The 14,677-nt window shown below is 31.3% G+C and overlaps 1 long non-coding RNA gene across 1 annotated transcript; it reads right to left on the bottom strand.

The window, feature by feature from the left end:
• Positions 1 to 6,493: 6,493 nt before the first annotated feature.
• LOC111905479 (uncharacterized) lies at positions 6,494 to 8,518 on the bottom strand. Its single transcript, XR_002854878.3, has 5 exons — positions 8,297 to 8,518; positions 7,335 to 7,432; positions 7,131 to 7,257; positions 6,925 to 7,060; positions 6,494 to 6,854 (listed from the first exon to the last, which is right to left on the bottom strand). It is a non-coding gene; the product is annotated as an uncharacterized LOC111905479 (long non-coding RNA).
• Positions 8,519 to 14,677: the final 6,159 nt, after the last annotated feature.

Below are 14,677 nucleotides of genomic sequence, written 5' to 3'. Positions count from 1 at the left end.
TATCTTTTATGCCTAAACCTAAGATATATATTTGGGACTACGAGTGTAGGAATTGTTGCAATTTGACATGGTTTAATGTTAATCCATAAAAGGTAGTCAACATAGGATTTGTTCCTCTTATTCGTTGCGAGTTAGAAATCTAAGGCGTTACTAAAAGTTGATTACTAAATGAGATTGATGACTATCCATATCTCATGTTCAACGTGATGTCTGAAACAAAGGAATAACTGTTACCACACCTTTAGTAACAATTGTAGCTTAGAGCTCCTGGAATTGGTTGTTGATAAGATGACACCCTTTATATGTTATTAGGGACAGTAGCTAGTTGCTAGACCTAAGCTACTGTCTATGTCAGTCTATAAAGAATCTTGTGCAAGTGGAAGATTATTGGATCAATATGTTCAATAATCATTATTTAGTGATATTGCTAAGAGTATATGATACTACATGGTCACACCTTTATCATTGTGTATTTATTATTAATATGATTTTTAATAAATATATCAATTCTTGTATTTTATTAGGGAATAATTATTTTTTGTGAAAATAATAACAAAAAAAGGGCATAAATAGTTATTATGTTGTATGGAATGTTTTAATAAGCCATGTACAAAGTTTTATACACTTTGGGACACCATGTTGTCAGGGTTCAAAATGTAATTGTTGTGTTAATTTGTATTGGGATGTGTTTGTGTGTTTTGTATTGTCTATGCCTTTACTTAGTGTTAATTGGTTTAGTTCCGAATTTGCATATTTTTTATCCTTAAGTTTGTAGTTTATCTCTTGGCATAAGATGCCTTTCTGATGTTCTTCTGAAGCCTATATAAAGAAACGTTGTTAGTAGAATGACTCAGAGTTTTGGATAGAATAGTTCTCTCTTTGTATCAAATTTTTCTATTGACTCATTAATGAAAGTAAAATCTTATGTACCTTGTGTTTTCTTGTGAATCTCTTAATCATTTGTATTTTGAATCTAATCGTTCCATCAATTGGTATCAGAGCAGGAGATCAATTAAACTTTTTCAAATATCAATTGAGTCGAAGTTCATCTTGCTCATCGTGTTCACCGTGTTTTTCTAGATTTGTTCATCGAAATCAAGATCTATTCCGCATTTTGCAAATCTCTTTGCAATTTGATCTTCAATTCCTTGTTTGAATATTTCAATTTGATTCTAAAACTTATTTTCAAGTTCGTTGATCTGATTCGAAATGTTAAAAGAGGATTCACATTCAATTTCTTTCAGCCTACCAAGTAGTATCGATTCTATTTTTAAAATTCCTATTTATTTCTGGAAGACGATGAATTTTTTGGTTCATTACTTTGTAGATTATGTTCTAGGCATTGAAACGCATGGTTCTAGCATTTTAAACACAATTACAAAAAAAACTTTCAAGTATTCCAAGACGGAGACTGAAGTTAGAACTCAAGCGAATTAACACCATTTTTGTTGATGACACTAATATCAATTCGGTTGAGAAAGACAAATTAATGTGCAATCTGAAAGCATTAAGAATCATAACGTTTACTCTTCCTCCAGATACTTTTAATATGGTCATTCATATCAGACTGCAAAGGAAATTTGGGACTGATTGTAGGAATTATATTCTAGAGATGTTGATCTCGCTCATTCCCTACAAACATCACTTATGTCTGAATTTGGATCTTTTGAGCAAAAGTTCGATGAAACTCTTGAACAAACAGTCAATCAATTTAATCATTTTTTAATTTATACGCTTAAGCACAATTTAAATAGAGTAGTTACTGGACAAAAAGTCAGGTTCATGAATACTTTGAGATCGGAATGGAAGCCAATAGTTTCAACTATTGAATCTCATGAACAGTTCAAGAATTACTCTCTTGCACACACAGTTGATATTCTGAATTCTCATGAAGATGAAGTGATGAACGAAGCAAAGTTGGTTACGAGTGTTGGTTCATTGGCTTTGGTTACAAAAAGTGAAAGCTCAACGCAAAAGAAGACAAAGATTATGGTTGAATATTCCAAATCTAATATCTCAGATGAGAAGCTTACTGATGAAGATAAAGTTTTGATGGTAACTAATCTAAACAAATTCTTCTAAAAGAACTTCTCTGGTTTCGAAAATAACAAAAAAAAACGAATTGATGGAAGCACTTTTGCAGGGAAGTTCAAACTCTAAAAAATCAAGAAGTGAAAGTTACAAGGATTTTCAAAGGGATGATGAAAAGAAAAAGAAGAATTTACTTGGTGATTCAGGATTTAACTGCAATTATTGTCATGGAAAGAATTATTTCCCAAAAGAATGCTTGTGCAAAAACAGAATGAGAAAAAAGAGAAAGGAAAAAATGACGTCTGTTATGTGATGAAAATTTGAGAACTTCACAAGAAATCAAGCAAACCAGTTCTTGAAGTGACTGAAGACAACAATGATGATGGAAAAGTGGAAGTATGGTCAAGTGTATGATAAGATAATGAAGTTCATAGACCAAATCAGGGTGAATGTTTGATGGTGAAGACTGAGAAGAAGAATAGCAAAGGCATGTGTTTGATGTTGAATAGTGCCTAATCTAAAGGTCAAGGTTATTCTACAGATGAAGGAACAATTTCTGATGCTTATTTCACAACAAATACCGTCAAAGATCATGTCTATAAATTTGAAAAGTTAATTGATAAATTACATTTTGTTCTTAAATCCCTCAATATTCTTGTTTCTCATTTTAATACTGAATTAACTGATTTGCATGATGATGTTTCTGATTTCATTGATAGTCTAAGCAGAATTCGCATAAAGAATTCTGATCTTCATGATATTTTTAGTAGAACCAATTTTCAAAATGAAGAAACACGTTTGTGAATAGAGGCATTGGAATTTGATCAAGTTAAGTCTAAAGATGATATAATAAATCTTAAGAACGACAATAGGGTTGCGTTAAAACACAAAAATATTTTTTGTCTTATAATGGAACGACTTGATACTAACATTACACAACTGCATCATGATTGTAAGATAGTAAAAGGGTTGCATAAAATGATTTCACATTTTTTGAACTAAAAGAAGATGAAACTGATGTTGAATGCTATAGACGCGAATCCATGGTATCATTAAATGAATTTGTTTGTTATTCTTACATGGTTGGACTTGAGAAAATTGAAGAATACATTAAGACCAAAGATAAAAAAAAAAAAAAAAAAAAAAAAAAAAAAAAAAGATGCTAAATGATATTTTAACAGAAAAGGATAAACAACAAATCAAAATTAATTTTGTTGATAAATATAACTTGTTATGTAAGAAATTAAATTCAAAATAAATTCTCAATCCTGAGAATATGTATGAATTTGACGAAAGCGAAACGAGTGAAATACCAGTTGAAGATTAAGCCGATTGTTCTTCATTTGTGACAAATATTGAACAGCCAAAAAGAAATTTCATTTCTCAAGATTTAGTTGAGTTTGAACATTTTGTTCAAAATGATGGTATGAAAAATTTAAATGTTTAGGCAATAGTTTTTCCAAAAACTCATAAAACTCCAAATCAAGTTTTTGTGAAAAGGGACTTGACAAAAATGAAACTTTGACATTAGCGTCAATGGTCAACCTTGATAATGCGAAAGGTTGTGAAAAATTCTTTTGGTCAGCACAAATAGACGATGACGATGAAACAAAAGGTTTATCCGAATTAACTTCGTGGAAGACCAAAGGAAAATATGTTTCGGAACCACTGAATAATGCGAAATTTTCACAAAATGAAGTTGGATCAAGTGGAACGAAAGATGTTCCAATAAAATATTCAAAAGGAATATGTGGTGAAAAGCAAAACAAATGTGACATCAAAAATGTGTTGAAGACATAAAAACAAAAAGAAGAGAAATGAATTCTAGATATAAGAAGAATTTGATTAAAAGGAAACCGTTGTTGAAGAAAAAAGGAAATTGATAGTAATGTTTCTTGTTCTAATAATAAGAATCAAAATTTTGTTGGTGCGAAAGGAGCTTCTAATCAAAATACTAATTCACCCATTCTTTCATAAAGTAAATCCAAATGATCATCAACAAAAACAAAGTATATTCCAAAGAAAGATCGTAACGAACATGATGCTAATATCGTAGCATATAAAGCAAAATTAAAGGAAGGAGAGTGTTTTTATTTTGGAAAAGATGGCACAACAAAGAAAAGCAAATTCTAATCGAAAAACTTCTTTTGTTGAAATAAATCTTTGTGATGAAAAAACTTAACTTTTCAAAAAAGCGAAAGGGGTGAATAATACTTTGATCAAAAAATCATTTTGGATTGATAAAACAAATATTTTCCTGTTTCATCTTCTAAATCAAAGTTCTCATTAGGGCCCAAGATGGTTTGGGTTCCTAAATCTGCTTAATATTATAGGTAATATTTAACGAGCAGTATAACTTATAGTGGTATATTGATAGTGGTTGTTCTCATCATATGACTGGAAGAAAATCACAACTGAGAGAATTTCATATTTTAAAAGATGGTGGAGTGAAATATGGAAATAAGCCAACTGAATAAATTAAAGCACATGGAATGATAACAAATGGAGAATTCATAATTCGTAAGGTAGCTTATGTAGAAGGTTTACATAACAATATAATTAGTGTTTCTCAACTTGTTGTAGGTACCAGTCTTAATGTTTCTTTTGATGAAGAAGGATCAAAAATTATACACAAAGAATTGGAGAAAATGATTTTGAAGTCAAAACGAAAAGGCAAAATGTATCCACTTAACTTGAATCCTATACAAGAAAAACCTTTAGTGTGTCTGCTTGCAAAAGCATCATCAGATGATAGTTGGTTGTGGCATAGGAGACTTTCACATCTCAACTTCAAAGACATTAACAAACTTGTTCTCGGAGATCTTGTTAGAGGTCTTCCACTTCTTAAATATGATAAATAACATTTGTGTGTTGATTGTGAATTGGGAAAGAAAAACAGGAAAAGTCATTCTTCAGTCATCAATACCAATATAATTGACCACTGGAATTAATACATATAGATCTTCGATGTCCAACATCAATTGAAAGCCTTAGAGGTAACAAATATATTTTAGTTATTGTTGATGATTTTTATTTTTTAACTTGCATATTCTTTCTTAAATAGAAACATGAAACAACCTCGAAGATGATTGATTTTATCAAGCAAATTGAACTTCAATTGCGAAAGCCTGTATCGGAAGATACGAAGTGATAATGGAATGGAGTTAAGAATCATGTTTTTGATGAGTTCTCAACAAAGAAAGGGATTAGTCATAACTATTAATCTCCACATACTCCACAACAGAATGGTGTTGTTGAAAGATGAAATCGTTCTTTGTGTGAAGCTACGAGAACCATGTTGTCATTCGCAAAATTGCCATTATACTTTTGGGCATATGCAATTGCAACCGCTTGTCTTACACAAAAGCGTTCTTATATCATTAAATGGATTTTTATTATACCTTATGAGATTTTAAATAATTGCAAACCTAACATGAAATTCTTTCATGTTTTTGGTTCCAGATGTTTCATCTTTAACTCCAAAGAAAAACGTAACAAGTTAGACACGAAAGTTGATGATGCAAAGTTTTTGGGATGTTCTCTTAACTCAAAAGTATACCCTATTTTAAAAAAGAAGTCAAAAAAAAATAGAAGAAGCCTACTATGTTACCTTTGATGACAAACATGTAAAATCAATTCAAAAAAAAGTTGTCTCCATAAGAGAAATTTTAGCGAAATCATGCATGAAAACAACTCCTCTCACAAATCTTTATGAGGAATTTTTAAATTTATTTGATGAACCTGAAAACTCAATATCTTCTTAAACCAAAGCAACTGACAATCATGGTGGTGAATTAATAAAGTTGGTTGATCACTACAAGAAAAAATCAATATAGCTATGGAAATATTCCATAGCAAAAAGCTAAAATTCCGTAGCTAAACATGAATAGCTACGGAATTTGCTATGATATTCGACAATCAAATTCCGTAGCAATTTTCCTCGTAGCAAATGTTTTTGTTACGGATTTTTATTTCCGTAGAAATTTTGCTACGGAATTTAATACGTAGCAAATATATTCCATAACAAATTTCATAGCTATATTCTCGTAGCAAATTTCGTGGCAATGTTTCCGTAGGAAATTCCGTACCGGTGTTTTTGTAGCAAATTCCGTAGGCAAGGAAATTACGTGGCAATGTTTTCATAGCAAATTCCATAGGAGTGTTTTAGTAGCAAATTCTGTAGGAATAGTTCCGTACCAAATTCCATAAGCAAATTTTCATAGCAAATTTCATAGACATATTTCCGTAGCAAAGTAAATAATTCATAGCAAATTCCATAGACATATTTTAGTAGCAAATTCTATGTGTATATTCAATAGCAAATTTAACTATCACATTTTGTAGCATTTTTTTCATAGCAAATTTCATTACAATATTTAATAAAAATTCTAATTATCAATTCTATTGTACCAATAAATGAAAAGACAACTAAAAAAAACAAAACCAAAAGTACTAATAGAAACAAAAATAAATATTGTTTAATACATCAAATAGTTAACTTAATTTAAATAAAAAGTTGCTTGAAACAAATCAAATTTCAATATATATGATACTCTATCACTAACTAGTAAAAATTGTGATGTATTCGATCATTGCTTATTCAAGTAGTTGTTCAAGTTTCCCACATTTTGTTTTGATTTGTTGTGATCTTGAACTCTTCACAATTCCATTTTGCATTTCAAGATGTCCACACTACTAATGATATGTGACATGGCTTTTTTCTAACACACGTTATGGATATATTGTCTGTATCACTCCTCCGCCTTAGTTTCTCAAGAAGTCTTCACATTAGAAATTATTGCATCATCCCAACAACATTGTTTCTACATTACAAATATATACATAAGTTTAAATATAATGTGTACATAATAATTACATAAAACATATAGTTACCTGAAACTTGTCCCAATACAATAGTTTTGTCTCGTTGCTTAAATTTATCCAATTATAACCATTTGTATCACTCCTTCGCCTTAGTTTCTCAATTCTTCACATTAGAAATTATTGCATCATCCCAACAACATTGTTTCTACATTACAAATATATACATAAGTTTAAATATAATGTGTACATAATAATTACATAAAACATATAGTTACCTGAAACTCGTCCCAATACAATAGTTTTGTCTCGTTGCTTAAACTTATCCAATTATACCCATTTGGATCTACTCTTTCAATAAAAGATGAATGGATAATGGTAGAACAATGTCGTGATGGCAATAACCTATAAAATAAAAAGATTAGCGACATAGTTATGTCATTAAGTTTAATGTAGATAAAAATGTAAGAATTTTATCTTACTCATTTTCCCAAACTTCAATAAGTTGTTTGTGCAAACTCATCAGGTCAAAACTAGACCGACTTGAGTAGTTGAAAAATCGTGCATCTAGCCGGGGGAACTAATGTTTGCCAAAAAAAGATTAAGTTAAATTGAATTAGACTTCATCATGTCAAAAAACAGCTGAAAAAAATAAAAACCTTATAAATTAAACTTTTTTTATTGTTCCAGCTATTAATATTTACAACCGGAAAATAGTGACAGCTTTGAACATGAGCGGCAAATGGTTTCCCTAAACAATACGAGTCCACCAACTATAAAAGATAACATATATAAAACACTTTAGTAATATGTTTAAAATTAATGAATTTTTCTGTAACATAAAGATAGGCCTCAAAAAATAAGAAAAATTAAGTAGCTCCTCACCAAATAAAATATGAGCCTTAGGGTTCTCATATATGCGTGAGAGCATAACGCAACTTAGGAGACGAAGAAAAATAAAATTTTCATTTTTGTTATGTTTTTGCAATTTGTTCGACATCACACAACAAAGGAAAAGGCGGCATTTATTTGTTATTTTTGTTGGCTACTATGCGGTATTTAATTAACAAAATAGCATATAGATTAATTTTTACTTTATGAATTTCTATTTTTTTTTAAAACATATACAATATATTCCTAACCTACTACTAAATCCACCTATGTCTCGGACTGAGACTTCAAAATCAAAGAGGAAAGGCAACACCTGATACCGTTGGCTAGGAGTCCTTTGTTTATAAATTTCTATTTGGAATAGAGAATTTGAATGGTTCTATAAAATAATACACCTTTTCATCTAGAATCGTATTTCCGTTCATGATCACAACCGCAACACACGGTGGTGCTGTGGTGGTTTCACGACGTTATAGGGTGTTTTCCTGGGATGTGGCTGATGTTTATCCCATCCTAGTTGCTACTAGAAACGTAAATATGGCGAGAGACTTACCTAGTGATGATCGAACATCAACAGGATAGAAGACGAAGTGTTTCCTTCTCTTTTTCCTCCTCCCTCCCATTTCTGTCCTTCTATCTTGTTTCCTAACTGCTGTTTTTAGGGTTTAAGGAGGGGAATATGGGCTTATATTACGTGTCACAAAACGAAGGATAAAAGGGCCTAACTCATCACGTAGGTCTGAAGCCCGGTTCATGCAAAAAAAAAAAAAAAAAAAAAAAATCGATATTTACACTTTTGTTCCCTTAAAATTCGGTCCTTTTCAAATACCACCCAGTCCACGAAATATATTACATTTATCCTACTTTCAAAATTTTCATTTCACCCCCTCGATTCTTAGTTTAATTACATTTTAGGTTTTCACTGTTACATTTAAACCCTTCAAGTTACTTACTATTAAAATTTAGATTTTACATACCTATATTTATATTTATATTTTTTATAAATGTTTTTAGCTACGATATGTAGCTCTGTAACGGAATCGTTAAATATTTTCATTTTATAGCAAAATAACTATGAAATCTAGTAGTAGAATAGATACGTTACAGAACTACATTCCGTAGTAACAACCTACGAGTGTAATCCAATAGAATAGCTACGAAATTTAATTTAGTAGCAAATAAAAAAATGAAATATAGTTTTGTGACAAAATGTCATAGCGAAATAGCTATGAAATATCATTTTGTAGCAAAATAGCTACAAAGTTCTATTGCGGAACAAAAATCAGTAGCAGAATGGCTACAGAGTTTTATTCCATAGAAAAGTAGCCACGCCATTTAGTTCCATAGAAATTTATGTAACAAGATAGCTACATATTTTTTCCGCATAGCAAAATCGTTACGGAATTCATTTCGGTAGCAAAAATCCATAGCATAGTAGCTATGGAATTTAATTTCGTAGTAAAACAGCTACGAAATTAGTTTCCGTAAAAAAAATGTCGTAGCATAATTGCTACGAAATATCGTTGTGTAGTAGAATAGCTACAAAATTTAGTTTCGTAGTAATTCCCGCAGTAGAATAGCTACGTAATTTAATTCGGTAGCCGACTGACTACAAATTCTAATACCGTAACAATTTTCCGTAACTAGTCTGAAGTTTGCTACAAAATTTTATTTCGTAGTAAATTTCATAACAAAAAAGCTACGGAACATCATTCTGTAGCATAATCCATAGTAAAATAACTACGGAATTTGATTTCGTAGCATCTTTCCGTAGTTATTCACGATTTTTCTTGTAGTGGATGAAGTGTTACAAAATGTTGTTTCTACAATTCATTCCATCGAGGGGAGAGTGTAGAAAATTTTGAGTCTCCTTCTACTTCTTCTTCTTCATCTCCAATAATGGAAAATGTTTCACAATAAACTGAAAGAAATATTAATGATTTTGTGCAGGGGGAGTTCAAATCCAAATCTCCATGGGAGAGTGTAATTCCAAATTATCGAGGGGAAGAAGCTTCTGAAAATGAGGTTGATACTCAATCCAAAGTTGAAGAAATCAATGTTGAGTTAAATCCATATTACGATCTAAACTATCCACCTTTGACGAAATAGACAAGAGATCATCCATTAACTCAAGTCACTAGAGATACTTTTCCAAGTTTTTTAACGCGTGCACAACAAAACGCGAAACAAGCATCTTTAAATGCTAATCAAGAATTTTTCTTGTTTAATTCCTTCATATCAAAAATTGAAACTAAAACTATTAGAATGTCTCTTGATCATGCAGGTTGTTTCACAACTATGCAAAGAAAAATAAACGAGTTTGAAAGAAACAAAGTGTGGAGACTAATTCCAACTCCAGAGAATGCATCAGTTGTTGGTTTAAAGTGGGTATTTTGGTAGAAAATGGATAAAGAGGGAAATGTAATTCGGAATAAAGCACAACTTGTGGTCAAAAGATATTGTCAAGAAGAAGGAACAGATTATAAAGAATTATTTTCTCCAGTAGCAAGACTGGAGTCAATTCGCATCTTTTTATCTTATGCTGCTCACAAAAATTTTGAAGTATTTCAAATCTACGTGAAGTGTGCATTTCTTAACGGAGAACTTGAAGACACTATTTATGTTGAACAATCTCTAGGTTTCGTAAACGAAAATTTTCCTAATCATTGCTATGTGCTAGATAAAGCGGTGTATGGTCTGAAGCAAGATCCTCGTGCATGGTATGAAACTCAGACTAGATTCTTAAAACAATCAAAATTGAAACAAGGTTCAGTTGATCCTACCTTCTTTCGTAAGAAATTAGTTAATCATTTGATGATTGATCAAATTTATGTTGATGATATCAATTTTGGTTCAATAGATCCTAATCTAACCAATGAATTTCGTAAACTGATGGAAACTAAATTTGAAATGAGTTCTATTGGTCCAATTAACGATTTCTTCGGATTAAATATTATACAGAGTTTGGAGGCATATTCATCTATCAAGAAGCTTTTAAGAACACTTTACTTCCTAAGTTTGTCATGAATGTCGATTCAACGTTTAAAGTTCTGATGGCATTTGGGACAAAGCTTAATCCTTCTCTTGATAAATCTGCAACAGATCTTACATTATACATACAAATGACTGGTTATTTATTATATCTAACATCAAGTCGTCATGACATTATGTTTGCATTTTGCTATTGTGCGAGATTTCAAGCTAATCCAATAGAACCACATATGATGGAATTGAAGAATATTTTGAAATATCTTTGTAAGACTACTTCTCTTCGGATGTGGTATCTGTCTAACTATGGTTTCTTTGTAGAGGCATATTTTGATGATGATCTTGAAGGTTGTGGTCTTGATCACAAAAGTACATATGGTGGATGTCAATTTTTAGATAGAAAGCATGTTAGCTGGCAGTCACGGAAACAAAACTTTTGTTTTATTATCAACTGCTAAAGTTGGATACATTGTTGCTGCTTCGTGTACTTCACAAATAATTTGTATTCAAAATCAATAACGAGACTATGGCATTAGTATGAAAAAAGATTCCTTTGTACTATGATTTAGAAAGTGCTATACAAATTTGTCATAATCTTGTTCATCATCTAAAGACAAAGCATATTGCTTTAAGATACCATTTTATCAAAGACCATGTTGAAGACGGGAATGTTGAAGTGCATTTTGTATGATCAGCAGATCAATTAGCTGACATATTCACAAAAGTGTTACCTTTGTACTTCACAAATAATTTGGATTCAGAATTACTTATGAGACTATAACACTAGTATGCAAAAGATTCCTTTGTACTGCGATTTAGAAAGTCCTATACAAATTTGTCATAATCTTGTTCAACATTGAAAGACAAAATACATTGCTTTAAGATATCATTTTATTAAAGACCATGTTCAATATGGGAATGTTTAAGTGCATTTTGTACGATCAACGGATCAGTTGGCTGACATATTCATGAAAGTGTTATAAGAAATTTCATTCAATAGAATTTTACAATGGCCTAGGATGATTGAAGCAGAATCAGTTCCAAAGTAAAATCCTTAAAAGAACGAAATGGTACTATTTACCTCCGATGCGATGCGAGCTTCATATTCATTCGGATTTCTCTTGTGAACAACAAACCTAGTTGTGACGAGGCGTATTTTTTGCAGGCTAGTTAACTAGGTATTTATTCTTAAATTTTCTTTTTTTCATTTCTTAGTTTACTGTTCAAAACACTCAATAATCCAAAAATATTTTCTAATTCTTTTCAAAAATACAAAAAGATTTTTTTCTTTATTTTTTGAAAAATCCGAAAATATTTTTTGTTTTGTTGAACACTAATATGTTCGTGTATCTCACAATGGGTTGACGGTCAATTACTATCCTTTCTTTCTACCATAACTATTTCGAGTTCATGTAGACCCTTGACTACAAAGTATAACCAACTTCGGTATATGGGCTACAAACATTTTGTGTTTATGAACGTAAAATTATTGTCAACATGATTTTCATGAAACCCCCAAACCATTCTTTTCCCAGTCTATTATTCTCCATCTATTTCATTTCATATAAATTGTAACTTTGAGATTCCTGGTAAATACCAACTAGGGCAGATGTTACAAAAACATTTGTGTTTATGATCTCTTGGTCATTGTTAGCATGATCTTGGTGAAACCCAACATCAATTTCCAAAATGAATTGACGGTGAACATTTATGTTCTATTATGAAAAAACGAATTGATAGTTGAAATTCTTATATTTTTCAATGCCTTATTCTTCAATGTTCAAAATCTCATAATTTTTGTTTGCGAGGCCTTAATGAAATTCATTGATTCTAGATAAATTTCTTCCCAAAAGGTCTAATTTTACTCTTCAAATTACGAGATTTTCGTATGAATATTTTTTTTATCTCGATGATGCTCACCAGTCATTATAGCATTTTTGCCAACTTGAATTTGACTACACTTGTCAATCAAGGATTTCCTATCGTATCTCTACACTTATGTTGAGTGGCATCTATGATCAAAATAACCCTTCCCAAGAAGCCTATGAAAGACGCCTTTCGTAACTTCTTAACAAGTTGACGATCGTAATTCAATGGGAACATACACAAGCACTTATTAGTCTCTCTTGACTTTGAAGGAAGAGAATCTATGCTCAGGGTCTAACTACCTCTATATCAAAGATTCTTTGATATCACTACTTATCCAAAAAAAAATTTAATTTACTTCTATCTTTTCATTTGGCACACATTTTCACTGAAATCTCTTATTTCACAAACTTTGGATTCTAATTGGTTATGAAGTTTTAATGCGCTTGCGAAAGTCAATACTAGTCGTAATTCCAATGGATATTATTTCAATTTGCAAAAATTGAAGGGTAGATCAGTAATTGCGAAACTATTGGAATCTGAAATGGCATGTTTGATTTGAATTTTAAAATTTAAGGTGTGTATTCTAAAGTGCTGACATCATGTTGATCAATAAAACTGATGGGTTTTGGTCATAAGACATCCTATGTGCTCATACAAACCCTAATGCTTGGATCTAGGTTTCTCTATTGTACATACTTTGAATCCAAGACTATAAACCCTAATTCTAGCATATGGAAATCAATATTAACATATAATTAGGTTTAAGAACATACCTTGATTGTTATATAGCAATAACAATCCAATTCCTCCTTGTATTGACCTTGGAAGGCAGAGAGTCACAAGTGTCACTCCTCTAATGGCTTACAAACACCATAAGCAAGTGGAGAAGGTATATAGAGAGAGGAGGGAGGTTAGAATTCGTCCTTAGGACTTCTTGGGAAGGGTTGGACGAATTCCTATGCCTTAGGGGGTTTATATAGGTGTAAAGATTAGGGTTTTAGTCCTTATCCTTATCTACTTGCTTGTCCACCAAGCAACCATAAGATAAGTCCTAGAAATCCTTATCCTAGTCAAATTCTAAGGGATTTACACCTCAAATTCGTTCACCATATATATAAGATAATCCTTACCTTATTTTGTAACTATCACATAATTACAATTCAGCCCCTCTAGTTTAATTAATTACACTTGATCACAAAATTAATTCTCAATTAATTATTGACCAATATTAATTAAACAAATATGATTTCTCCTTTAATATATTATTCTTATAACATATTAATAAATCATAATAACCTCTCTCTCTATTTATTTCTCCAATCAAGTTGCTTTGGTGAAGGCAACCCAAAAGGACCATGCACCATCGGGTCAAGTACATACCAAAATAGTTATGGACTTAGACACTAATCCAACAAAAACGAGTTCGAGGTTGTTATAGGAAAATGATGCGCTGGCAACATCTTAATGGACTACTACATTTGGAATTATGTGTGTGATTACATTTACTAATGTATGAGTTGATACACATTTAATTCCTGGTGGCGATTTTTATCTCTACACTCTATTTACCGGTTCAAATTCAAGTTCAAATTATCTCTCCATTTATAAACCGCAAGATTTATCATTTTTACTCTTTACGCTCACAAACTCTTCAAAAGCATATTGATCAATGACTCTTTACTCTCATCAAATGGCTTCTTATGATCGTGTTTCTTTCATGGAACAATCTACATCTATTACACTGCTACACATCAACCTTACTAGGAATATGATTGGTGTTCTGGATCCCTTCAAATATTCTCACTTGGTTCAACCCCTGATCGTCGATTTGGATCTTTTTATGTTAAAGATAGCTTTGATTATGTTTGAACATGTACCCATTTCTAAATTACCGACAACATCCTCTACTGGCATTTACAACAAGAAATTATAGATTATGAATTGTGAAATTCAAGGGCAGAAGACTTCTATTTCCAAATCAAACTTTTTCAAGTTGCTTGGGCTTCCGATTATTGAGGATTCTATCTCTCGGGATTCACTTCCTACAACGAATATCATTCAGGTCTATCAATAAATG

The sequence above is a fragment of the Lactuca sativa genome, chromosome 6 (assembly GCF_002870075.4).
Source record: "Lactuca sativa cultivar Salinas chromosome 6, Lsat_Salinas_v11, whole genome shotgun sequence".
Lineage (NCBI taxonomy): Eukaryota > Viridiplantae > Streptophyta > Magnoliopsida > Asterales > Asteraceae > Lactuca > Lactuca sativa.
Note: the sequence above shows the minus strand (reverse complement) of the source record. Positions and strands in the feature narration are given on the sequence as shown.